Source organism: Terrapene carolina, unplaced genomic scaffold (genome assembly GCF_002925995.2).
Source record: "Terrapene carolina triunguis isolate 2854851 unplaced genomic scaffold, T_m_triunguis-2.0 Scaffold210, whole genome shotgun sequence".
NCBI lineage: Eukaryota > Metazoa > Chordata > Testudines > Emydidae > Terrapene > Terrapene triunguis.
Genome location: NW_020664561.1, coordinates 49,431,845 through 49,458,688, shown reverse-complemented (window position 1 = coordinate 49,458,688; position 26,844 = coordinate 49,431,845). Strand labels below are relative to the sequence as shown.

At 45.1% G+C, this 26,844-nt stretch overlaps 1 pseudogene; it reads right to left on the bottom strand.

The window, feature by feature from the left end:
• Positions 1 to 13,635: 13,635 nt before the first annotated feature.
• The window catches only part of LOC112115982, a 40,915-nt pseudogene continuing 27,706 nt past the window's right edge, over positions 13,636 to 26,844 (bottom strand).

The following is a 26,844-nucleotide window of genomic DNA, read 5'->3' as shown; positions in this document are numbered from 1 at the left end:
CCACATTTTCAACCCATTTTTGATCGGAGGTCTGTGGTTTCCATCCTTGTGTGAATAACATTACTAGACTCTGACTTTGGCTGCTTCAGTGCCTGCTGCCACCTATTCCAGCGTGCATGCGTATATCTAACCCACAATGGAGCTTGGATGTCCTAAACCTGGCAGGCTGCAGTTTGTTTTTGGAGGGGTTTCCCGGTGGATTAAAGCAGACTGAAGGGAACGTGGGTGATGGCAGTGCAGTGGGCACTGCCGAAGCCCATCATTAATACTTGTCTCTTATTTAGCAGCTTTTCATTCACACATCTCAAAGCACTTCACAAAGGAAAGCAAGGACCATAATCCCTTTTACAACTGGAGAAATTGAGGCACCAGGAGGGGAAGTGACTTGCCTAAAGTCACACAGCAGATCAGTGGCAGAGCCGGGAATGGAACCCAAGTCTCCTGAGTCTCTGGCCACATGAGGATGAAGACTCTTCATTAGGGGAGCCTAGAATAGGGTGACCAGACAGCAAATGTGAAAAATCAGGATGCGGGGGTGGTGGTGGTGGTGGTGGTGGTAATAGGAGCCTATATAAGAAAAAGACCCCAAAATCGGGACATCTGGTCACCCCAGCCTAGAATGTCCATCACAAGAGTCTGAGTACATTACTGTTATGCGTGCCAGGGTTGGGATCTGCTGCTATAGAGACAATACATATGCAGCATATACATGGAACTGATTGACTATAATGTCTCCCAGTCTGACCCTTGAACTGTCAATAGAAAGTTTTTCTAAACAAATGTCATAACCAGGTATTTATAGGATAGAGTCTGAAGTGTCACTTTAGAGATCAACCAAACAATGTGTTTCCAGAAGTCTGCAAGGACATTATTATCATGCTCTATAAACAAGTGTTCATGGCCTGACTTTCCATTTCTCACCTCCCCCAAACTACACAAATAGCCCTTACTTCTCTCGGACATCACACCAGTAGGCGTCTGGATTTTTTCCACTTTAAAATAATATATATATATAATATGACACTCCTCTGTCTGCACCTCCAAGCACATCTTGTCTATGTCTATCTTTGATTGTCAGCTCTCCAAGGAAGGGATTGTCTTAACATGTGTCTCATACACAGCTGAGCCCATTGATGGTGCTTAACAAATAATGGATCCTCTATCAGCATATGATGTCAAATAACCTGTGGTTTAAGAAAGGCCAGTTATTACTTATTTACACTCTAGTCTTAGAAGCAAGACATTATTGAGCACTGCTGAGGTGTGACTAACACAGCTGGTACAAGTACACCTCTTGATGACTTGGGGAGAAGGAAACATCCTTTGGTTTAGCTGATACAGCTGCTCCTTACAGGCCACAAGGCTCCTAGTTGCAGAAAACGTTGGATATACTCACAAGTCCCTCCATCAGCTGCAGGACTCTGCTAGTTAGTTAAGTCTACAGAATGAAGTCATTATCCCGGCTCCAGCACCTATAAACTGGTGGTGAAGTGTTGTAGAGTAGGGTGGGCTGACCTGACCTTTTAAAGGCATGCAGAGCCCCGGGGCAACAAACCCTGGCCTAAGGAGAGGCCCAGTAGGCATGTGTTGGGAATCAGTGGGTCCAGCTAAGCAGCAGCAAATGATTGGCTTGTATTCCCAGCTGGAAGATATAAGTGAGGACCTAGCCCCATAAAAGAGAAATACCTTTGTAAGTGTTAAAAGGTTGTAAGCAGGTCCTGGGACTCTCTTGAGGTTAAGGAGGGCTGTGAGCCAGGAGCTACTGAGGTGTAGAGGACCCAGCAGTATCATTCCAGGTCAGGACACTCATTTTTGGGGGAGGGAGGCTTTTATGTAGCAGAAGAATAAAGAGCCTATATTGAGTTGGGTGTGGCTAACTGTTGTGTTCCCCCACAGACCCACCAGCCTATGGGTGCCATCCATAGCAGCATAAAGCCCCAGTTCTAGGGAGGGGGGAATTCCCCCTCAGTGCAAGACCTGCTAATGATAAGTGTAAGGCTATTCTCTGAGGACCACCTTCAAGCTTTGATGTGATGGGTGCTGTAATAATTGGGCCTATACATTTACCTTAATTGTGAGCTCAATTATGAAAAGGGAGTGAAGTTCATAAAATGCCAAAATAACCTATAACTATATCTTTTGATGGGGGAAAAACTGCAAAAAGAAAACAAAAAGGTAGGTTAATCCAAACAAAAAGGACTGTTGATATAATGGCCAGTTCACCTTGAGTGGTTCCTTGAAGTATGTATTAACTACTTATGCTAAACAATTTTTTCCACCTTGTAGTGAGCTGTGACAATCAGAGTACATTTCCCAGACCTGAAATCTGTGTAGCTCAAAAGCTTCTCTCCCTCCTGAAGCGAAGTTGGTCCAATAAAAGATATTTTCACCCACTTTCTCTCTCTAATATCCTGGGAGCAACATTGCATATGGTATAAGTGGAAACATAATTGTGAAGTGTGAAAAGAGTGATTTTTGCATAGGGATTAAAATTATTGCAAAAAAGAGCAGGCTGGCTACCTACATGTCTAAGGAGTTTGTAGAATGACCAGAACCAGGTTAGTAGACTGAGATAGTTGGACATGGCTGAAGAATGAGCGTGAAAGGTTAAGGAGGCAGATATATATCTGGCACAAAAATCCCCTTTAAAGGGGAATTAGATCCTATGCCATGGTGATAGACATTTGACTTCAGTAATGCTTGAGACAGGCAGACTTATTTAATATATTAAAGTTATATGGATGTTTTAATGCTATGGAAAAACGAGAAGGGTTTAAACTTTTAAAATAGATGTGACAGCTTTGGTTGTTTGAGTCTTGCTGATGGAATCATTCAGCTGTTCAACATGTATACGGCAGACTTCTATGAAAGACTCATCTTTTGAGAGAGTTTTTCAGGGTATGGGGTGAAAAATGAGGTTCCAGGAATATAATCTTTCTAATTAAAAGGAGTGAAGCCCCTAAAACAGGATGCATCATGTTGCAGATATAACCCCCATTCAATCTAATATTTATATTAGCACAGTGGGAATTGCATGCACATCACTGAGAAGAGAATTTGGCTCCAGTGTGGATCATGTTCCAGCAGTCACGGCTGGGCTCCATTTCCACCAGCAGGGATGGCAAACTAACTACTGTGCTGCTCAAGGTTTAAATAAAAGGCAATCAGTCTCCGTGTAAGGCCAAGTCATTCCTGAGGTTTTAATAAGGATTGTTCTCTTGCTGTTTCCCAGCAGCATTCCCCACCAGGAGACCCTCTCCTCTTCTGGCAGCCTTTCCTCCTTTCAAATTACTGTTCAAAGGGCTAGCAACCAGACATGGGGTTTACAAACCAAGTGCAGTACAGAAAACACTGTCAGTAATGCAGGACAATCTTGTAAAGGTAACTATAGACAAAAAACAGGATGGGTTACCTGGCACAGCTGAAGAGAGATGCATCAGCTGATTTGTATGATGCATCCCAGGATATGAAAGGAATTAGCTAGTGAACCTCCAGTCCCAACGAGAATTGGTTTTGACAAATCGTGGAACAATGGGAAAGAACAAAAGGACTTGGGAAAAGCACATTCCCAATTTTCAAAACTACTAATCACTTTCAAAAAGGAGAGACAGATTAACCTGACAATTGTATCCCCATAAATCTCACTCCTGTCCCCAGGAAAATAATTGAATGAATAATATGCCGTGAGTGGGCAAATCACTGAATAGGTAAATAGTAATAATTCAATGGGCACTGAAGAGTCATGAAGAATAAATCTTGCCAGAAAAATCTGATTAAATTTGTAACTATTTAAAAAAAGGGGGTGGGGAGAGGGGTAAAAGAGAAAGTAGATGCCTTCCATATTCATTTGGAGAATAAAGCCTTAAATATTGAATTTCACAAAATGTTAAATGAAAAATTAATTCACCTTGGCTTTGATCGGAACAAGGGCATAGATCCATAGATTTTAAGGCCAAAAGGGACTATTAGATCATCTAGTCTGACTGCCTTTGTATCACAGGCCATAGAATTGCATCCACTTACACCAGTATTGTGCTTGGCTGAAGCATATGTTCTAGGAAGGATCCAGTCTTGATCTGACGACTTCAGGAGATGGAGAATCTACCATTTCCCTTGACTGGAAGTGGATTGGAAACTATATTCTGGACCCCAAAAAGCATAATGGAAAAGGACAAAGTGTCAATGTGCCAAGAGGTGTCTGGCGCAGCCTTACCAGGGTCAATTTTAGGTATAGGATAAAATTTTCTAAAGTGCCTAAGGAACTTATGCACCAAAGGGTATATCGACACTACAAATGCTACAGCTGTAGCATAGACATTTATTATTGTGACAAAAGGGGTTTTTCTGTCCTATAGTAAATCTGTCCCCTCAAGAGGCGGTAGCGAGGTTGACAGAAAAATTCTTTCGTCGAGCTAGCAATGTCGACACTGGTGCGTAGGTTGGCTTAACTACCTCTCTCAGGGTGTGAATTTTTACACCCTGGCGCAACGTAGCTAGGCCGACCTAAGTGTTAGGTTTAGACCAACCCTAAGTCTCATTTTCAAAAGTGACCGACACTTAGGAGCATAAGTTCCATTGCTTTAAACTGAGACTCAGATGCCAAAGTACCTAAATCCCTTTTGAAAATGGGACTTAGGTCCTTAAGTCACTTAAGTACTTTTGAATTGCTTTGGCACCTTTTCTTACTTAAAGTCTTCATTAATATATAGAGAGGAGTCAATGGAGTTATGCCAGGTTACACCAGCTGAGGACCTGGTCCTAAAATAAAATCGTGAATCTCACTCATTGGACAACAGGTAATCAAAATATATAGCATATGCCTTGGCACGAAGGATAGTCTGGCAGGTACTGGCCAGTGATGCCAACACATTTAAAAGCACCTGATGTTTCCTCAAGGCAACCCCTCCTCTGACAGAACAAGGAGTAATGGTCTCAAGTTGCAGTGGGGGAGGTTTAGGTTGGATATTAGGAAAAACTTTTTCACTGGGAGGGTGGTGAAGCACTGGAATGGGTTGCCTAGGGAGGTGGTGGAATCTCCTTCCTTGGAGGTTTTTAAGGTCAGGCTTGACAAAGCCCTGGCTGGGATGATTTAGTTGGGAATTGGTCCTGCTTTGAGCAGGGGGTTGGACTAGATGACCTCCTGAGGTCCCTTCCAACCCTGATATGCTATGATTCTAACATGCAGAGATGCAGTTGTTACCAGCACCCACATCAGCCCACTGCAGAATTAGTGCACATTAAGAAACAGTTTTATTGTGTGCTCCCCTTCATTAAAAAAGCTGATTTCCCCCACCCTGCTCCCACAGTTCTGCATGGATCTGTTGCAGCTGCTTGATAGTTTGTCTACCAGCAACTCGACTAAAAACGTGAGTGTTTCAAAGCTCATTAGAGGATTTAGCCACGCAGCTCCTATTCATTCAATGGATGGTATAGAGCTAAATTCCCTCAGCAGCTTTGAAACATCTCATCCTTAAGTCTTCCTTTAACCCGTGTCACAGGCTTTTGGAGACTGCATTTCTTTTCAGGCTCAGTAAATAAAATGGCCAGAATATTTATTACAATAGTGCCTGGGGGCCAATGCAGAATGGCCATCATGTTAGGTGCTGTACAACCACAGAGGAAGATGTGGTTCCCTGCCCCAAGGAGCTTACAATCTAACCAGACATTGGTTAGAGGCTTGGGTTATAACAGGGGGATGGTCTGCAAGTGACATGTTAGTGCCACAACTTTGGTTGTTTCTGTCATTTTAACTATTTAAATCTTTCAGGTGAGGTTTGTTAGGAGGGGATTAGCTAATTAGAAAGACAAAAGGAGGGAGGAGTTTGGAGCCAACAGCACAGGGGAGAGAATATTCAGCATGAAAGCTGCAGAAAAGGGTCTGATCACACCGTTAGTGTCCATCAGTCTCTGGTTAAACTGCATCTGCAGCTGCTCTGCTAGCTTTAGTTTCTGGCTGGTTCCACCCTGCAGATTCTTTCCCATAGGTCACATTGCTGGAGGGAGAGAGGTGGGTGCCACACTAGTGGCCCCAGATATTGTACCAAAATGAAACCTATTTACAAAGTCACACCCCTTGACTCTCACGGATTTCAATGAGAGCAGAATGGGACACATTTGTGCTTACCACACCGGGGTTCCTTGATGGGCTCAGCATGGTTGCCTAGTACACAGGGACTCCCAAGCAGCACCTGTTCCCATTTTGTCTAGGAGATCTTGAAAAAGAGTTCATTTCTAGCCACTGTGGAGGAGGAGGTTTTGCCACCACCTGTGCCTGACTAATTCAAACAAAAACCAGTCCTCTTTGCAGTTGTGGCAAACAGAGCTGACTCAGCCAGTGACTCAGAGATGGGAGGAGTGGATGCAGCACTGCTAGCAGATGTGCCTCAGGTCTCATTATCTGAGCTAGTTATGTAGGAGGAGGGTTGTTATTAGTGCTACAGAACCTCTCACTCCTTCCTGCAGCTACTGTTGGGGTTCCCCTCACCATGCAGGTGCTGCTGACTAACCAGCGTAACCCTTCTGCCGGGTGGGGTAGGCAGCAATAAGAGCTGGGTTCAATATCTAGAGGTTGCTCTTAATAATACAAAACAGGACTGGCTCGAGCCCCTACCCAGTAATTGGGGAAACCGGAACCCTTGGGCACCTTTAAGAGGCACTACTTCACCACTCACAGGCACTGAGTCTGTGTGTAACTAAATACTTTTATTAAAAGAAGAAAACAGCGTTAATTTGGGGAAACACTGCAACAATGGCTTGAAAGTACACACCCTAGCAGTAAAATACCTGCACCATCGTACCTTGGGCTGTGTGTTGGGAAGAAGGGTTCCTCTTAAGACAGGGAGAGTTCCATGAAGCTGTATCTTGTGCAAGCAACAATGGAGTGCATTACTGTTGATGTGCTTGGGCCTTTGCCTAAGACAAAGGCTGCCAATCAATACTGGCTAATAGCTAGAGACTAAATTACAAAATGGCTGAGGCTTACTCAATAAGGAACCAAGAGGCCATGGCAGCAGTTGGAATCCTAGTGAATGAATTCTTCACTAGATCTGGGGGAGGTGAGTTACACACAGATCAAAGAAGAAACTTTGAACTCAAAGTGTTTCAGCAGGTTTGTGATATTCTAGGGATCCACACCACCCTGCACACCCACACTCCAATGTGATTTAATCAGACTCCAGGGATTCAGCCAGCTACCTTTGTAGAACAGCACCAAAGGGAATGGAACTGACATATCCCAGTCCTTTTGATGATTTATAGAACAGTAGTCAGAGTACAAAGTGTACTCCAGCAGTCCTCCGGTTTGGACATCAGCTTTGTGTGGGATGGGTTGTTTATGGTGTCACTATTTCAGGCTCCAGCGGGGTCATGGATGAAGCTGAGGTGATGGGGAAGGGGGGTTATGGATTGGACTAAATGTCATTGAAACTGGTGGGTGTAACCACCTCCCTTTATTTAAAACAGTTGTAAGAAACAGTTAAGCTCCTCTATATAACCAGGTAGTTGAAACAATAGCAGCCTCCACCCTGAAGATGGACACATGTGATCACCCAAACCAAAGGCACATGCCAGGCAGAGGGGCTTCACTAGCTCTTGTTTTGTGAAGTCAGTGAGAGAGAGAGGCAGAAAACCCAGAGAAGCAGCAGAAAACCAACAACCCAGTCAGCACAAGTGCTGGGAATGTTGCCCTGAAAATGCCTGGAGAGTGAGCTTTTGGGCTAAGTAGTGGCTAGAAAGGATCTTGGAACTATGACCAACAAAACGATCTTCTTCTGTTTGATGCCTGCTGTGTTCAGAGTAACAGACCTTTATGTACGTTTGTTGTAATAAACAGGATAGCATCAAAGAAATACCTGACTCAGTTGCCAATATCTCCACAAGACCCTACATTTTTGGCTAACCACTTGGGTCAAAAGGGCAACATTTTAGGGCCACATCAGCACAGCTGTGGTAGGTGATTAGTCAAACAGCTGATAGCACAGCCATCTTGTCCCATCAGACAATTCTGACAGAATTAGCTTCAGCACTTGTATCATCAGGACAGGTTCTGGGCTTTTTGAATAATCAAAATTCTGTAGTTAGCCTTCCACAGGAGGGGCAGCACGCCTCAGAAACTGATGTTTCCCTTCATAGTGAAGCTTTCATTTTATGGTATCAGATAATACTGTATGTACAGGTGTCTATTTATGACTTCTACAGATGTGTGATTCATAGTGCACAATGATTTCCTATACACAGAGTACCAACACTGACAATAGGGGCCTAACTATGCCTTCCTTATATCAGGACCTGCATCTGATACAGCCATGGAAGGTTGTTTATATAACCAGAGTTCAGCAGCTAATAGGTCTAGTCTTTCCTTCTTCCACCTGAGACAATATGTCAATATGTAATATAAGATTAGCTCTGAGGATTGAAAGCAGTTATTTAGGGTCATACAAGGGTGTATAACTAGGAGAAATGAGATGACATTAAGCATGGAACAATCTGCACTGCATCAAACCTGAATGAGGTGACCTAATGAGTCTTTTCTAGAAGTGAGAGAAATATGGGATTTCTATCCCCTGGGAAATTCCAACATTTCAGCATTTATTTTCATCCCAAATTGGGATAGAAAGTTGAAATTTTGAATTAAATGGAAATTCTGAAAAAAATAGATTCAGAAATTTGTTTAGACATTTTCAATTGAAACGGAACGTTTTGACATTCCCAACATCAAAATGTTTAGTTTTGGTTTATTGACCTGACCTGAAATGCTTTGTTTTGAGTCAGCTCAACATTAATCTGCATTCCCCACAGTGTGCATTGCCTTGTGGGAGTTGTAGTTTGGGAGCCTGATGCCCATATTACCCACAATAGGCCAGGTTCTTTGGCTGGACTACAGTGTAACGCATCCTGAGTCATGTAACTCCCATGATGCACCTTTCAATTTATCCTGAGAAAAATCTACAGTGCATTAGGGGAGATGTAGTGCTCCAGGGAGTCTAGTCTATAGGGGAGAATGGGGGCCCAAATTACAGCTCTCTTAAGGCAATGCATTGATAGGGGGAAACAGTTCAATGTTTTGTTGAACCAATTCAAAATAAAACCTTTCAGCTAGTTAAAAAAAAATTCCAATTTGGGTCAAACAGACCTGAAATGAAGTATTTCCTGACAGTCTTCTAGAGAGAAAAATAGAAAAACGACAGCAAAAAAATCAAAAATTTCCTGTGCAAAACTTTGACGTTATGGAAAATGTTGTGCATTTTCATTTGGAACTCATTCATATGGAAAATTCCCAACTGGCTCTCGTTGTTTCTGCTCTAATTTCTAAAATTCTAGGGCAGGAAGTTTAAAAATGAGCATATGGAGGGAATAGATTTGGGAGGAATGCTTTGCCTCACAGGAGAAAGCCAGCTGAGAGAGAGCAGACCAAACAGCAAAAGGGTTATGGAAGATGGGCTTGCAGATCAAAAGTTATTTATCTAGCACTTAAACAGGGCAAAATGGCCTACAGCTGGTGCATAAGAAAAGGTTACTGAAGAGGGGAATTATTTACTGATAACCAGCTGAAAGCCTCCTTTTCCCACCCACATTCCTCAGAGATTACAGGCAACCCAGCAGTGGCCTGCCTTTCCTGTCAGATGAGAAAAGTGCAATTTACAGCTGAGACAGGCCTGGGACTTGTGCACCGGGGGAGGGGGGCTGCTGCCCAGAGGCAGGGGTGCTGGCACAATTCTTATAGTGGGGGTGCTGATGAGGGAAATCACACATTTGGTGTTTGTTATAACCACTTCAAGCCAGGGGGTGTGGCAGCACCCCAGGAACCCTAGTTCTAGCCCCACTCTCAGAGGCACAAGGGGCCAGGCTGGAGTCTGGGCTGCAGGACCCACCCACGAGGAGCCTGACCACCAGAGAAGAGGACGGGGTGCTGGAACAATGTGTATAGTAGGGGTTCTGAGAGCCACTGAACAAACTGTACACCCTATACATGATGGAAACTACTTCAAGCCAGGGGGTGCGGCAGGCCCCCCACGACCGCTAGTTCAACCACCTATGGAAGATTGTTTAAACACCTGGCAACCCCTTTAAAGCTGGCGTGGGCAAGGGTTGAGCATGCAGCGCAGTATTAGAAAAAAGACTTGTAGGGGAAAGAGGGAGGAACCAGGGTGTTTCAGAACTTGGATGATAGTCGCTGCCTGTCTCTGAGGGGTAAAATGACCTGTTGGGGGAAGGGCTCCTCCTCTTAGAAACAGCCAAAAGGAGGTAAAATATTGCTATAGCCACCAACTCAGTTCCTGTAAAAAGATACACAAATAGAAGGCATTCATGCTGAATGTCAACCTTCTAGAGGGATTTGGCCAAGGTCATCAGGTTGACTCTTACTCAAAACAGCCAGGGGTCACCACTGCTGGAAAATATAAACCCCTGCTCTCCCTTTTTGCACTGGGTTGATGGGTGCTATTTGGCAGACACCTTGTATGTAGCTTTTTCCTAAAGGCACCTCGGCAGTTCTGGCTAAGCTCCCCCTGTTCCTTGTAATGTCTTCTCCAATACTTTACCCAGGCAAGCTTCAATGACCACCCCCCCCAAACCCACTTCCCAGTCTCTCCAGCAATGACCCACAACATCATCAAATCTACATTAATTCAAATAAAAGAAAGCCCAAGATCAAAGGGAATCAAGAGGATGCTTAACAAGTAACCTTTTGTCCTGTGTCTAGCAGTGTCATGGCTAACCTAAGTTGTAAGCTCCCGGAGGGGAGACCTGGTTCTGTGCTCACACCAGGGGAGAATTTGAGTAACTCCATTAAGGTCGACGGGAACGGCATATTTCTGAAATATAGCCTCTTATACAGATGTGAGGGGGGCTGGTCATCTGCAGTGCCTGTGCTGGAGGAATCCTTCCCCAGCTTAAACCAGGGCTTTTGTGGCCCCTTTATGCAGCTCTGGCCCATTCCTCCCACGTAAAAAGGCCAGACTGGGGGTGAGAATCTTACCTATGCGTGGAGAACAAGGGAGTTGTGGAGTAGTATTTTTTAAAATAAGTAGCATATGCCCCTAGGGTGACCAGATGTCCCGACCGATGTATGTCCCCTCATTTTGCACTCTGGCTTTTTTTTTTTGGCTTCAGCGGCAGCACCCCAGCTTTTTTTTCCCCTTACGCTTCCGTGATATTTTGTTCTTGTCATCTGGTCACCCTATATGCCCCTCAGGTTACCTGTGTGATAGTCTCCTGAACATCTAGAGTTAAATCAAAGGGGCTGTTAAAGGAACCGAGCAGGAAAGGCAAAACAGTGATGCAGATAAGAGTCCTTAAGGAAACAACAGGGAAGCTGTTTATTGGGGAATACCCCCTACTCTCTCAAGGTTAAGAACAGTTTACTCGTCCCAAGGCTAACCCTAATGTCAAAAGGGAATCCTAAACTGTGGAGATGCTGGCCCCAGGAAGGAGCAGGAGCAGCCAGGGAGTGTCAGTGTCAGGCAGTGCAAAGTGACAGAGGTATGCTGAGAGCAAGCCAGCCATCAACGCTTGGCTAAGGGGGAAAAATATGTATATCGATCTCTTGTTTTTACCTTTGCTTGGCTATGCAAGAACGTGTTGTTTTTAAGACACTGTTTTGTTCAAAACTTATCATGGTCACAGGCTCCTGAAGGGAACCCCTTAGAGTTGCCAAACCCAGGTGGGCGTCTCAGGTTGACATGATCTTTTAAAGGGGCGGGGGGGGGGGCACGCTATGGGCAGAGATTGAGTCAGAGTTTCTGAACCTTGTAGCCCCACCCAGAGTGAAGTGTTAGCAGCCAGGCCTGTCACCTGAGGGGTACACCCAAGAGGGACAAATGAGGGGAGAGGGGTGTCTAAGGCACATCTCGCCTGGTCACCATAGATTTCCAGTCCTAACTTTAGGCTCCTACTTAGTAAACTCTTGGTCTCGGTTAAGCACTTAGACACCCACTACGTTATTTATGCAGCTGCTGCTAATAAAATGGTGCTAAACTTTAAAGCCAGCTCTGTCACATTTTAAAAGCAGAAGCAATATGGTACAAAGTCAGTCAGTGATAAAGATTAGAGCTGATTCTGAGTTCAGCTTGTCCCCAGACCACCCGATTAGATACTTGGCAACACACATAGGTAGGACTAAGATCAGAATCCAGCCAAAAGTCTGAGGAACCATGACAGGAATTTTCAAAGGGGCCTTGAGTAGTTAGAGGCCTAATTCCCTTGGCCTACCTTGAAAATCCCAGCCCCCCAAAGAAAGTAATAAATAAAAATCAGAGGGGAAAAGAGTATGTTATATCAATACAACAATCAATAATAAAACCCAGGTTACTGTTGTGTGAAATACAAAAGAATGGGAATTTGTTCTGGCAAACTGTACCTCTCTTACAATAGTAAAACTTGCACACTACAATCACGCTGAATGAATCACAACTATCTGGAGATAGTGTGTTGTTCAGGACATTTTCCTCCTGTTATTAGTCATCTCTCAAAAGAAATTGTTCTCAGCTCACTGGGAGTTAAGGTGACGCTATTACACACAACATAACCACACAATGTGTAGGAGGGTTAGACTGGGAACAAAAAAAACAACCTCACGCATTGCAAATGTCGGGGTTGGGGGCACTGCTTTTGTAACGAGGTTCCCTGCAGAGTTGCACGATGAAATATAAGCAGGGTTAATAGCATTAGAGAGAGGCTGACTCCCTATTTATTCCATTCAGATCTGTGCTGGAACATCAGCAGAGATTCTTTTTCGTTTCCCAGCTCACAGCATTAACAAACGTGTATTTCAAACTAGAAGCTCACTGAGGCTGGGATAGTCTGGTGCTGGAAGATATGCTTTAGTCAAACACAAGTTACTGGGATCAATACGGGGTGACTGGATGAAATTCTATGGCCTGGATTAGGCAGGAGGTCAGACGAGATGCTCATAGAATAGGGAACCCATCCCCAGGTTCAGTTTCAGCCCATAGTTCAGAGTGACTGGAAGCAGTAACTATCTATTGGCTATTCAGTATCCTAAGTGAAGGGAGCTAGTTACCTCAGCAAATCTCATTATGACTGTCACTAATTAGCACTTTGGCTATTGTCTGCACAGAGAAACCAAGGATTAAGTAGAGCTGGAGAATGAACTCTCCTCTCATCCTGCAGGAAGATCCTTTCAGCTCAGGGGGAGGGAGGCATGCTGCCAGGAGAGAGGAGGGAAGCTTGCGTGGATACTGCACATGCAATAATTATTCTGCAGATAAACAGCATCTTTCACTATGGAAAAAATGGAGGGCAATGAGCATGTCATTTCATGGTAGTGATTAACTATTTCTTCCCCATGCTCATACCCTGCATTGAATAGCAGTAACTCACATTAAGCAGCAGCAATTTTCCCTTCTAGGTAAGAGGAAAAATTGCCAGCCTGACCTTGTTCACATACGAAAGGTGAGTCCTTATGGACTAGTCTGCATGTCAACTTGTACATCATGCTTGGGGCTCTATGGGGAGGTTCAGCAGGCACATTTGCATCCAGTCACGGAAGGGAGCACTTTGTTCTCTCTTATAGGAGCCATACATTCACCTGACAAATTCATTCCGGGGGAGTAGACGTTACCTCCCATTCCAGGAAGCTTAGAAACCAAACCGTCAAATAGCTTGTGATGTGTGATCTTAGAGCCTGAAGAGAGGAGAGGAGATCTGGCTAGAGTGCCCAAGTTCAAACTAGAAATAAGGCACAAATTTAAAAACAAAAAAAAAACAAAAAACAAAAAACAAAAAAACAGTGATGGTAATTAACCAGCGAAACAACTTACCAAGGGTCCAGTGGATTCTCCTTCCCTGGCGATTTTTAAATAAATAAAGATTGGATTTAAAAAAAAAAATACATGGTCTAATTCAAACAGGAATTCAGGGAAGTCCTATGACCTGCATTATACAAAGAGGGGAGACTGGATGATCACGGTTGTCCCTTTTGGCTTATAATCTATACTCCACAAGGCCTACTGACCATATTGACGACATGAGGAACAGGCAGGGAAAGGCCCTAGTTCTGTTCTTGAGGTGAACACTAAAAGGGAAGAGGTGCGCGCTCTCACACACACAGTTAGAAAAGAAACTGATCTGCACATGCATCTCCAGACATTTGTAAATTATAGAGGTAAACAAACATTTATGGGAGAAACTTACCTCCATATTCCAGCAGATGGCAGCAAATAACTGCCACAAATTGGTGAATCACTCACACTACGTTGGAGGGGGGGTGAGGGGGGGGGAAGAGAGAGAGATGTATGCAACCAGCTCCAGCCTGTGAATTTTAAGAACCCGACGTTTTTGAAGTATAAACACCCCTGGGAGCGCGGCTTTAGGAAACACAGTCCATATTAAAGGGGGACCCATACCTCAAATCAAGTTGGAAGCTAACAAACCCAATCCTAAAAACATTTTCACACGCACAGAGGCCTACAGACATCAATGGAGCTACTCACATACATAAAGTTAAGCAGGTGCATAAGTGTTTGCAAGATCAAGGCCTACAATACAAACTATCAAAGGCATGATGATCCCTTTAGTTCCCTGCCTAGCCTACTGTAGCCCGGCAGTGTATCTCTGAGGCAGACTCACACAGGCACAGTGTATTGGATACTTTACTGACATAAGTCTTTTTTTTTTTTTTCTAGATTATAGTATTAATATATTCTAAACAAAAAAGGATAAACTTTCACAAGACCCAAAAATTGTTGTGGATTCTGTAATTCTTACTTAGTTTGACACAAGTTATGCTTTAAAATGTCAATGCCCCATATGTAATAAATGTGTAGATTATTAAAAAAAAAATCAGAAGCATTTATATTTTGAAGTACCTAAATATTTATAGAATAAGCTATTTGTAATGTAAACCAAAACCAGAAATGGTCCTGAACTAGGCATTAGGATTAAGGAATAAATCTGAATTTTGGATTTAATGCCAAGAATGCCTACAGCAAAGGGAAAAGTTCTAGGCTCACAGTTCATTTAATAAGATTTTCATATAGTTAAGATATTTGCTAATCTATAGATTCCTAAACATGTGGGGTTCACTAGCTGACCAATTCCTGGCACAGAGATTATATTATAGAATATTCGACACCTATCCCAGAAAATAAGTAGTAAAAAAGGATACACGTACCTGACACTCCTGCTCTGCCCACCCACAAAAAATAAAGCTACCACATTAAAGAAAGTTAACAAATGTTGGGCCAACTTGTCTTGTCCTGCAATAAAACCTGCAGGAAGAGGCTTTGGGCTGGATATCTCTGCAGAAGTCCCCTCAGAGTTCCTTCCATGGTTAGGGGTTGGGATTTGTCCACCATCATGGAAAAGTCTGCAGGGCCCCCACCCCGAAAGCTGGCTGATTCTGCCGAGGATTCCAAGGCACTAACAGCTGGTGTCCAGATCCCCGAGTATGTGGGGGAACCCTAAGCTGTAGTATCTTTGGCAGGTGTTTCTATGGGCTAAGGAGTGGAATGATGGACAAGGGCCTATCCAATACCCCTTCTCAGAGAAGACCAATTATAAATACTGATCATTTATAAAGTGAATAGTTTTAAGATGTAGCTCCTCATGGAAATTGATGAGTAGCCTGGTATCTTATATCTCAGTTCAGGTTTGTCTTAAAGATGATGGCATAGCAGTTACTCCTAGGCCTCCTTGCGAGCAGGTTACAAACTTCTATTGGCCCAGCCAGCCTTGTGGTTTCTCCCCACTTCTGATCCTAAATCACTCCAAAAAAAGATTACAGTGTTGTAAATGTTGCGCTAGATTGGAAGAGACAGGGATCCCGTGCAGTAGTTTTCAACCTGTGGTCCGCTGACCCCTGGGGATCCGCAGACTATGTCTAAGATCTCCAATGGGGTCCACACTTCCATTTGGAATTTTTTAAGAGGTCAGCAAATGATCAAAAGGTTGAAAACGACTGGTCTAGTGCATGAAAAACAAAGTGAAACTGACTACATTAAAAAAAAAAGGGGGGGGGCTGTGTGATAAAACTTTGCAATACATAGTTTTTTTTCAGCTGACCATTTCAAAGCAATTCAGAAACCTGGGTAAATTTACTTCCCTGTGTCTCAGTTTCTAAGCCAATAAAACAAAGCTAAGTGACATGCCCAGGGTCGCAGAACAAGTCAGTAGTACAGTCAGGAAGAAAACCCAGGCTTCTTAGTTGCTCTGTCCATTAGAGACCTTGCTTTCCCAGTTAGTGAACCCAACTAGTTTATTTTCATTGTCCATGCTGGGAGAAATGCAGAAACTGAACAAACAGAATTAGATTTTTAAAGGCCATTTTAATAATCTAAAGTGTTATTTGTAATGTAGGTCAGGACAATTACTCACTTTAAAAAAAAAAAAGTAGTAACTTTACAGTGTTCCTTAAAAAGGAAAATATCTTTGTATAGAATCAGAGAAGTTAGAGAAGTAAAATACCCATTGGATGATCCAGTCATTCCCTAAAGCACATTTTTAGTGGTTTATTACCAGTGTCTAAAAATGTCAGTAGCACCTATATGTCCCATTAAAAGTAAAAATTGCAAATGCCCCTTGGCTTTCCAGATCTGTTTTTTCATTTACTGCCATGTGCTAATAGCTCTAAATCCAGCCAATAACAATACGAATTTTCCTTGGAGAAACAGATGGTCGCTAGACATTTCACTAGCTCTAGGATTCTCTCACAGGGCCCCCTACTGGTACAGTTCTGCTGGCTGTGCAAACAGCAGTAACCACCACATTACTTCAATATACAACTGATTAAGAACAGCTCCACAGCCCAGCTTACTGTTAGCTGCTGATCTTCGCCAAATTTCTCATGTGAAGGCGCATACAGGAACAGAAAAGCGAAGACGTAAAGGTTCCACATCCTATAGATGCCTGTGAAGAAGGCACCATTCCCGTACCCTGGGAAGTCCCCCCATTTCCAGTGCCCTTCAGGCACCTGTCCATGAGAAAGCAGAGATTCAATAGGGCCAGGCAGGTAAGGAAGAGTCTCAAATATGTTGAATGAGTATCTAGATAGAATCAAGGTATCTCTATGGGAGTGGGTGTGTCAGGCTTAAATAAAAAGCCCACAAGTTGCTTTTTGGATGGATAATGGACCAAATGTTTGGCTTACCACCCAGAACCGAATGCGCGCGCGCACACACACACACAAAAATACAGGACAATGGACAGAGCAAGTGGCGGAATTGCTTAAGCAATTCCTGCAAAATCTATTAGGTAAATAGAAAACCACTGCCACATTTTTAGAACTAAGATATAACCATGCAGCTCACACTGGTGCATTGTTTTCTATAAGCATTTCAAAGGGCTCTATATTAAGACATCACATATCTCTACATCACCACTGCAGCCCATGAGAAGGCACTTCTACACACAAAACCAGAGCCATAGGGCTTGCAGTTAACCAAGAATCATAACCATTTCTTTCTGAAGGTGTGTCCCCCTTTCTACTCACTAACCCAATGTGCTGCCTTGTAATTACTAGAACAGAAATCCCTCCAAGTGCAACACTGGAAGACTGAGTTTTTCAAGGGCATTGTTCAGTACAGAAAAGGGGATTAGTCCCAGAGGAAGAATCTTGGATAAGCCTCAAGAAGCTGCGTAGTGTTTGAGACACTGATGAAAATCCATGGTACTGAATGGCCTTTTTGACTATTGCCCTTCTCACTCCAGACTGAGCTAGGAGGAACCCGAGGTGTCACAACACAATGCAGGAATGCTTTCATGCAGGATTACCTTTCAGCACACTCACCTGCCGGACAATGAAGATGATGATAGTCATGGCAGCACAGATCAAGGTGATGACCATCAAGAACTTGAACCGGATATTCAGCTCCTGGGTACACAGACATCATTAACATTACAAACAAAAACAGACTCGCACATGTCCTCTCGGAGCGACAGCCAATGTTCTTCATTCCCTTACACATCTGAATTCCCCTCAGACGCACGGAGAAGGGGTTTAAGTGTCTGAGATTATTACTGCTTTCCATTACATTTCCTTTTGTGAAAGGATACAGGATAGAGTGAGGCTGATTTACTAAGTGAATGTGCTGGAGGCACCACTTCAACTTAATCAAAAGGTTTCATTAAAACAGCAGCAAATTTGACAGCCCCAAGCTTCCATGCTTAACTGTTTACACTCCCACCATGCTTACAGTGTGAGACTGGACAGAATTCTGACTTACTTAGTCAGGGACAAAGGAGGCACTTTAGGAACAAAGTGAAATTTTTAAGTGTTCCTAACTGACTTAGGAACCAGACTTAAGACGCCCAAATCATTGAAAAAAGCAACAAAGAGTCCTGTGGCACCTTATAGGCTAACAGATGTATTGGAGCATAAGCTTTCGTGGGTGAATACCCACTTCGTAACACGGCTACCCCTTGGATACTAAATCATTGAGTTGCTTTTGAAAATTTTAGCTCAAATTATGATGCATTTCTAAATAAGAACATAAGAACGGCCGTACCGGGTCAGACCAAAGGTCCATCTAGCCCAGTATCCTGTCTGCCGACAGTGGCCAATGCCAGGTGCCCCAGAGGGAGTGGACCAACAGGCAATGATCAAGTGATCTCTCTCCTGCCATCCATCTCCATCCTCTGACAAACAGAGGCTAGGGACACCATTCCTTACCCATCCTGGCTAATAGCCATTAATGGACTTAACCACCATGAATTTATCCAGTTCTCTTTTAAATGCTGTTATAGTCCTAGCCTTCACAACCTCCTCAGGTAAGGAGTTCCACAAGTTGACTGTGCGCTGCGTAAAGAAGAACTTCCTTGTATTTGTTTTAAACCTGCTGCCTATTAATTTCATTTGGTGACCCCTAGTTCTTGTATTATGGGAATAAGTAAATAACTTTTCCTTATCCACTTTCTCCACATCACTCATGATTTTATATACCACTATCATATCCCCCCTTAGTCTCCTCTTTTCCAAGCTGAAGAGTCCTAGCCTCTTTAATCTCTCCCCATATGGGACCCGTTCCAAACCCCTATTCATTTTAGTTGCCCTTTTCTGAACCTTTTCTAGTGCCAGTATATCTTTTTTTAGATGAGGAGACCACATCTGTACGCAGTATTCGAGATGTGGGCGTACCATCGATTTATATAAGGGCAATAATATATTCTCAGTCTTATTCTCTATCCCCTTTTTAATGATCCCTAACATCCTGTTTGCTTTTTTGACCGCCTTTGCACACTGCGCGGACATCTTCAGATTATAAGCTCTTCAGGGCAGGGACAGTTTCTTACCAGGTGTGGGTAAAACTGTCAGATGCACCTAAGTCACTTAGGAGTCTGTCTCATTTTTAAAAGTGACTTAGGGTTTGTCTATATAGCAAAAGCTGTGCATGGGCTAGCCTACCTGAGCAAGCTTGAATCCAGCTAGCATGGGTAGCAATAGCAGAGAAGACAGGGCAGCACAGGCTTCAGCATGGGCTAACGAGTCACATATATACCCAGGTTCTGTGTTGGGTTTGTACCACCTGTGCTGCGCTGTCTTCACGGCTATCATTATCTGCACTAGCTCAAGGAGGCTAGTCCATGCACAACTTTTGCTTTGTACACATACCCGCAGGCATATAGTCAGGGCCGGCTCCAGGGTTTTGGCCGCCCCAAGCAGCCAAAAAAAAAAAAAAGCTGCGATCGCGATCTGTGGCGGCAATTCGGCGGGAGGTCCTTTGCTCCGAGCGGGAGTGAGGGACCGTCCGCCGAATTGCCACTGAATAGCTGGACGTGCCACCCCTCTCCGGAGCAGCCGCCCCAAGCACCTGCTTGCCAGGCTGGTGCCTGGAGCCGGCCCTGCATATAGTAGCCTATGTCTCATTACGAGTCAGTAGGACTTAGACTACTACATGCTTAAATTGCTTTTGAAAATGAGACTTAGTTTTACCTTGTATGTACAATGCTTGCAAATATTATTAGTATTTGTAGTAGCATCTGGAGACCCCCAACCAAAACCAAGGCCTGATTGTGTTAAGCACTGTATGAATACATAGTAGAGATAGACCCTGCTCCAAAGAGTTTATCATCTAAATAGACAAGATAGACAAAGAATGAGAGGGGAAACAGGGGCATAGAGAAGTGAAATGACTTACAGTAGTGCTTAAAGGCTCTAAATGTAATACAAATTAACGATAACTGAAGGCAACAGGTTCCTTCCAGGGTTCACCTCGACCAGCTAACACATATTAAAATACAACCTTCCCTGTCTATTGTACATTAGAGGTTTAAAACATGTTAGCTAACACATTTAAAAAAAAGCATACACTTTTTATCCAAGCCTAGACAAGCCCTTAGCATCTTAGCTTCCAAAAGCAAGCTGATACATCTCAAGCATAGGCCATCCTAGTACAGAGCTAACATCCAAAACCTTCTGAGGTCTTCATAACCTGGTAAGCTGTGTTTTGTTTGTATTGGATCAGGTCCAAAGTTCAGGCTAACATTTTCTCCTGAATTCAACGGGTAGTGGCCTTTTCATTCAGAACCACGTGACTCACCTTTGGAATGTCACTTTTAATTTGGAATTCCCTGTTTTTTTCTGAGTATTTTTAATCATAACCAGAATATTGTTTAAATGTAACTTGCAATATTTAAGAGGTATACACATAACTTTAGATCTTAGGAATTTCAATTGCTCTCTGAATGTATGATTCACTTCCTACGCGGGAACCCAGGCTGCTGGCAGTGAGGGTCTGGAGTTCACCAAACCAGCCCTATGAATATGTGGTTTTGTCCAGGGACGAGGAGAACCAGGAAACCCATGAGATGAACTGATTCAGTACATCTCCTAGGCAATCTTTACTGGTGGGGCTTGTATTGAGCTCTGGCTAGAGCTATAACTCCCCATCTCCCCTGAGACTGAACACCTTAGCTAATAGCTTAGTTGCTGCCCCAGCCATAGTAGGAACAAATTACATCTCCCTCTGCACCCACCATCATTTAGAACTTTTTTAGGGCCAAATACTATCCTCAACTACATTAGGTGCTTTATGGACACATACACCAGTGTAAATCAGAATTGAATGCAATGGAGTCACAGTAATGTAAAATCTATGTAAGTGAGAGGAGAGTCAGTTCCTATACCTATAATATATAATCATGTAAGGGGTATTGGTGCATTACTATCAAGTATTTTCTTATGTTATAATGCTTTATTTCGGGGCATCCACAGCTTCCAACCACATGTCCTGGGTTGCAGATGGGGACATGTTCACATGTGGACAGCTCTGAATAATGAATAAGGAGTCATGGACCTAAGGTTGTGCACAGGGCTGTTAACCCTACCACAAAGAAACAAACTTACTACAGAAAACCAGTAGCTATATCAGTGTTCAGCATACTAGAACAATGGATCAGCTTCCTGTGAAGAATATGACGGGCATTGGTCAAACCCATAAAGTCCCTTGCTCAAAGCCAGATCAATAATGAAAATCAGGTTTTGGATTGCAAGATTGCAATTAATATGAAGCTACTAAAACTGTTACAATAATTAAAGAAATGGACAGATACCATTTTGATTTCTCTTGGAATCAGTGAGTGTAGATGCACAGGTTCGAACAAACTACACTTTAGAGAAATAAATGAGACCATCATCTATTCTGGGAATGTGGATGGTAAACATGAAACATGTAGTAATCCTAATGTCCAATGAACAAGAGCAGGCACTGAGGGTATGTCTACACTACGAAATTAGGTCGAATTTATAGAAGCCGGTTTTATAGAAATCGGTTGTATACAGCCGATTGTGTGTGTCCCCACATAAAATGCTCTAAGTGCTCTAGTCGGCGGACCGCGTCCACAGTACCGAGGCTAGCGTCGACTTCCGGAGCATTGCACTATGGGTAGCTATCCCACAGTTCCCGCAGTCTCCGCCGCCCATTGGAATTCTGGGTTGAGATCCCAATGCCCGAATGATGCAAAACAGTGTCGCGGGGGGTTCTGGGTACATGTCGTCAGGCCCCTCCCCCTCCGTCACAGCAACGGCAGACAATAGATTCGCGCCTTTTTACCTGGGTTACCTGTGCAGACAACATACCACGGCAAGCATGGAGCCCGCTCAGCTCAGCTCACCGTCACCATATGTCATCTGGGTGCCGGCAGACGTGGGACTGCATTGCTACACAGCAGCAGCAGCTAACTGCCTTTTGGTGGTAGACGGTGCAGCATGACTGGTAGCCTTCATCAGTGATCTAGGTGCTGGCAGCTGTGGGGCTGGCAGCTGTAGGGCTGCATTGCACCAGCCCTTGCCTTTTGCCAGTAGATGGTTTATTACGACTGGTAACCGTCCTCGTCGTACAGCAGTGGCTGTCAATCATGGGCACCTGGGCAGACATGCTCAGTCCAGCAGTGGCTGGAACTCCGTATGTCCCCCAGTCCCCCATCCTGCTGCCTTCACAATGATGATGATGGCTATCAGTCGTAGTATGCCATTTTCTGCCAAGCGCCCTGTTGGATCATCGCACATTAGCAGAGTCTTCCCTGAGCAGCAGATCGTGCAATAGGCCTGAAGGCTACTGCCAAGCGCCCAGTATTTGCTGCCAAGCACCCAGAAGATGCCGAGGGCTATCAGTCATGCTGCACCGTCGTCTTAAGATGTAAAAAATAGATTTGTTCTGTATTCATTTGCTTCCCCCCTCCCTCCGTCAAATCAACGGCCTGCTAAACCCAGGCTTCTGAGTTCAATCTTTGGGGGGGGCCATTCTGTGTGACAGTTGTTTGTGTTTCTTCCTGATGCACAGCCACCTTTGTTAATTTTAATTACCTGTACCTGTACGCCATGTCGTCACTCGCCCCTCCCTCCCTCCCTCCCTCCCTTCTTCCCCTGGTCCGTCAGATACTAGTTTCGCGCCTTTTTTCAGACCAGATGCCATAGCTAGCACTGGGATCATGGAGCCCGCTCAGATCACCGCGGCAATTATGAGCACTATGAACACCACGCGCATTGTCCTGGAGTATATGCAGAGCCAGGACATGCCAGAGCAAAACCAGGACCAGCCGAGGAGGCGATTGCAGCGCAGCCACGAGCGTGATGAGGAAATTGACATGGACATAGACCTTTCACAAGGCACAGGCCCCAGCAATGTGGAAATCATGGTGTTCCTGGGGCAGGTTCATGCCATGGAACGCCAATTCTGGGCCCGGGAAACACGCACAGACTGGTGGGACCGCATCGTGCTGCAGGTGTGGGACGATTCCCAGTGGCTGCGAAACTTTCGCATGCGTAAGGGCACTTTCATGGAACTTTGTGACTTGCTTTCCCCTGCCCTGAAGCGCCAGAATACCAAGATGAGAGCAGCCCTCACAGTTGAGAAGCGAGTGGCGATAGCCCTGTGGAAGCTTGCAACGCCAGACAGCTACCGGTCAGTCGGGAATCAATTTGGAGTGGGCAAATCTACTGTGGGGGCTGCTGTGATCCAAGTTGCCAGGGCAATGAGAGACCTGGTGATATCAAGGGTAGTGACTCTGGGAAACGTGCAGGCCATAGTGGATGGCTTTGCTGCAATGGTATTCCCAAACTGTGGTAGGGCCATAGATGGAACCCATATCCCTATCTTGGCACCGGAGCACCAAGCCACCGAGTACATAAACCGCAAGGGGTACTTTTCAATGCTGCTGGCAAGCCCTGGTGGATCACAAGGGACGTTTCACCAACATCAACGTGGGCTGGCCGGGAAGGGTACATGATGCTCGCGTCTTCAGGCAGTCTGCTCTGTTTCAAAAGCTGGAGGAAGGGACTTTCTTCCTGGACCAGAAAATAACCGTTGGGGATGTTGAAATGCCTATCGTGATCCTTGGGGACCCAGCCTACCCCTTAATGCCATGGCTCATGAAGCCGTACACAGGCAGCCTGGACAGGAGTCAGGACCTGTTCAACTACAGGCTGAGCAAGTGCCGAATGGTGGTGGAATGTGCATTTGGCCGTTTAAAAGCGCGCTGGCGCAGCTTACTGACTCGCTCAGACCTTAGCGAAAAGAATCTCCCCATTGTTATTGCCGCTTGCTGTGCGCTCCACAATATATGTGAAAGTAAGGGGGAGACATTTATGGCGGGGTGGGAGGTTGAGGCAAATCGCCTGGCCGCTGATTACGCGCAGCCAGACACCAGGGCGGTTAGAGGAGCACAGCAGGGCGCGGTGCGCATCAGAGAAGCGTTGAAAACCAGTTTTGTGACTGGCCAGGCTACGGAGTGAAACTTCTGTTTGTTGCTCCTTGATGAACCCTCTGCCCCTCCCCCACCACCCTGTTAACTCTACTTCCCTGCAAACCAACCACCCCACCCTCCCCTACTACCCTCCCCCCTTCGAGCACCACTTGCAGAGGCAATAAAGTCATTGTTGCTTCACATTCATGCATTCTTTATTACTTCAGCACACAACTAGGGGGATAATTGGAAAGGTAGCCCGGGATGGGTGGGGGAGGAGGGAAGGAACAGGACACACTCCAATTTAAAACTTTAAAACTTATTGCACTGGAAATCATCTAGGGTGGAGTGAGTGGGTGGCCGAAGGCCCCCCCACCGTGTTCTTGGGCGTCTGGGTGAGGAGGCAATGGGACTTGGGGAGGAGGGCTGCTGGTTACAGAGGGGCTGTAGCGGCGTTCTCTGCTCCTGCTGCCTTTCCTGCAGCTCAACCATACGCAGGAGCATATCACTTTGATGCTCCAGCAGCCGGAGCATCGACTCTTGCTTTCTGATTACAAGTTGACGCCACCTCTCCTCTTCAGCCCGCGTTTCAGCACGCAACTTCTCCTCTTCAGCCCGCGATTCAGCACGCCACCTCTCCTCTCGCTCATATTGGGCTTTTTTAAAATCAGTCATTGACTGCCTCCACGCATTCAGCTGTGCTCTGTCAGCGTGGGAGGCAGTCTGAAGTTCAGTAAACATTTCGTCACGCGTCCTTCGCTTCCTTCTTCGAATATTCACTAGCCTCTGCGAAGGAGTAAGATTTGCAGCTGGTGGAGAAGGGAGAGGTTGTTAAAAAAGATACATTTTAGAGAACAATGGGTAGACTCTTTCACGTTAGATTTTGCTGTTCACAACATCACACAGCACATGTGCTTTCGTTACAAGGTCGCATTTTTCCTCTTATATTGAGAGTCTCCTGGTTTGGTGTGAGAGATCACTCACGCAGTGCCAGGACACAGATTTCAGCTTGCAGGCAGCCATGGTAAGACATATAGTCTTTGGGCTTTTTTAACCTTCTTAACATGTGGGGATGGTTTCAAACAGTTCTGCCCTCATTTCCCATACCAAGCACCCGTGCCATTTAAAATGGGTTTGCAATGTAAAAGGAGGGGCTGCGATTTCAGGTTTAACATGCAGCACAAACCCAACTAACTCCCCTCCCCCTCACACCCAATTCTCTGGGATGGTCACTTCACCCCTCCCCCCCACCGCGTGGTTAACAGCGGGGAATATTTCTGTTCAGCAGAGCAGGAAGGGGCACCTCTGAATGTCCCCTTAATAAAATTGCCCCATTTCAACCAGGTGACCGTGAATGATATCACTCTCCTGAGGATAACAAAGAGCGATAAGGAATGGATGTTGTCTGCATGCCAGCAAACACCGGGACCATACGCTGCCATGCTTTGTTATGCAATGATTCCAGACTACGTGCTACTGGCCTGGCGTGGTAAAGTGTCCTACCATGGCGGACGGGATAAGGCAGCCCTCCCCAGAAACCTTTTGCAAAGGCTTTGGGAGTACATGAAGGAGAGCTTTCTGGAGATGTCCCTGGAGGATTTCCGCTCCATCCCCATACACGTTAACAGACTTTTCCAGTAGCTGTACTGGCCGCGATTGCCAGGGCAAATTAATCATTAATCATTAAACACGCTTGTTTTTAAACCATGTGTAATTTTTGCAAAGGTACACTCACCAGAGGTCCCCTGTGTGCCCTCAGGGTCTTGGGTCAGTTCGGGGGTTACTGTTTCCAGGTCCAGGGTGACAAACATATCCTGGCTGTTGGGGTAACTGGTTTCTCCGCTTCCTTGCTGCTGTGAGCTATCTATGTTCTCTCCATCCTCATCTTCCTCGTCCGCCGAACCCGCTTCCCCGTTTGCAGAGAGGGACTCATAGAACACGCTTGGGCTAGTGGTGGCTGCACGCCCTAGAATGGCATGCAGCTCCGCGTAGTAGCGGCATGTTTGCGGCTCTGCCCCGGACCTTCCGTTTGCGTCTCTGACTTTGTGGTAGGCTTGCCTTAGCTCCTTAATTTTCACGCGGCACTGCCGCGCGTCCCTGTTATGGCCTCTGTCCTTCATGGCCTTGGAGATCTTTTCTAATGTTTTGCCGTTTCTTTTACTGTTTCGGAGTTCGGCGAGCACTGCTTCATCTCCCCAGATGGCGATCAGATCCTGTACCTCCCGTTCGGTCCAGGCTGGAGCTCTTCTGCGATCCTGGGACTGGGACTGGGACTCCATCATGGTTACCTGTGCTGATGGGCTCTGCATGGTCACCTGTGCTCTCCACGCTGAGCAAACAGGAAATGAAATTCAAACGTTCGCGGGGCTTTTCCTGTCTACCTGGCCAGTGCATCTGAGATGAGAGTGCTGTCCAGAGCGGTCACAATGAAGCACTGTGGGATAGCTCCCGGAGGCCAGTAATGTCGAATTCCGTCCACACTAACCCAATTCCGACCCCCTAAGGCCGATTTTATCGCTAATCCCCTTGTCGAGGTGGTGTTAGGAAACCGGTTTAAAGGGCCCTTTAAGTCGACAGAAAGGGCTTCGTAGTGTAAACGTGTCCAGGCTTAAGTCGATTTAACGCGGCTAAAGTCGACCTAAACTCGTAGTGTAGACCAGGCCTAAGATGACATTTAAATGTGCAGTGCTGGCATGGGATCCTAATGGA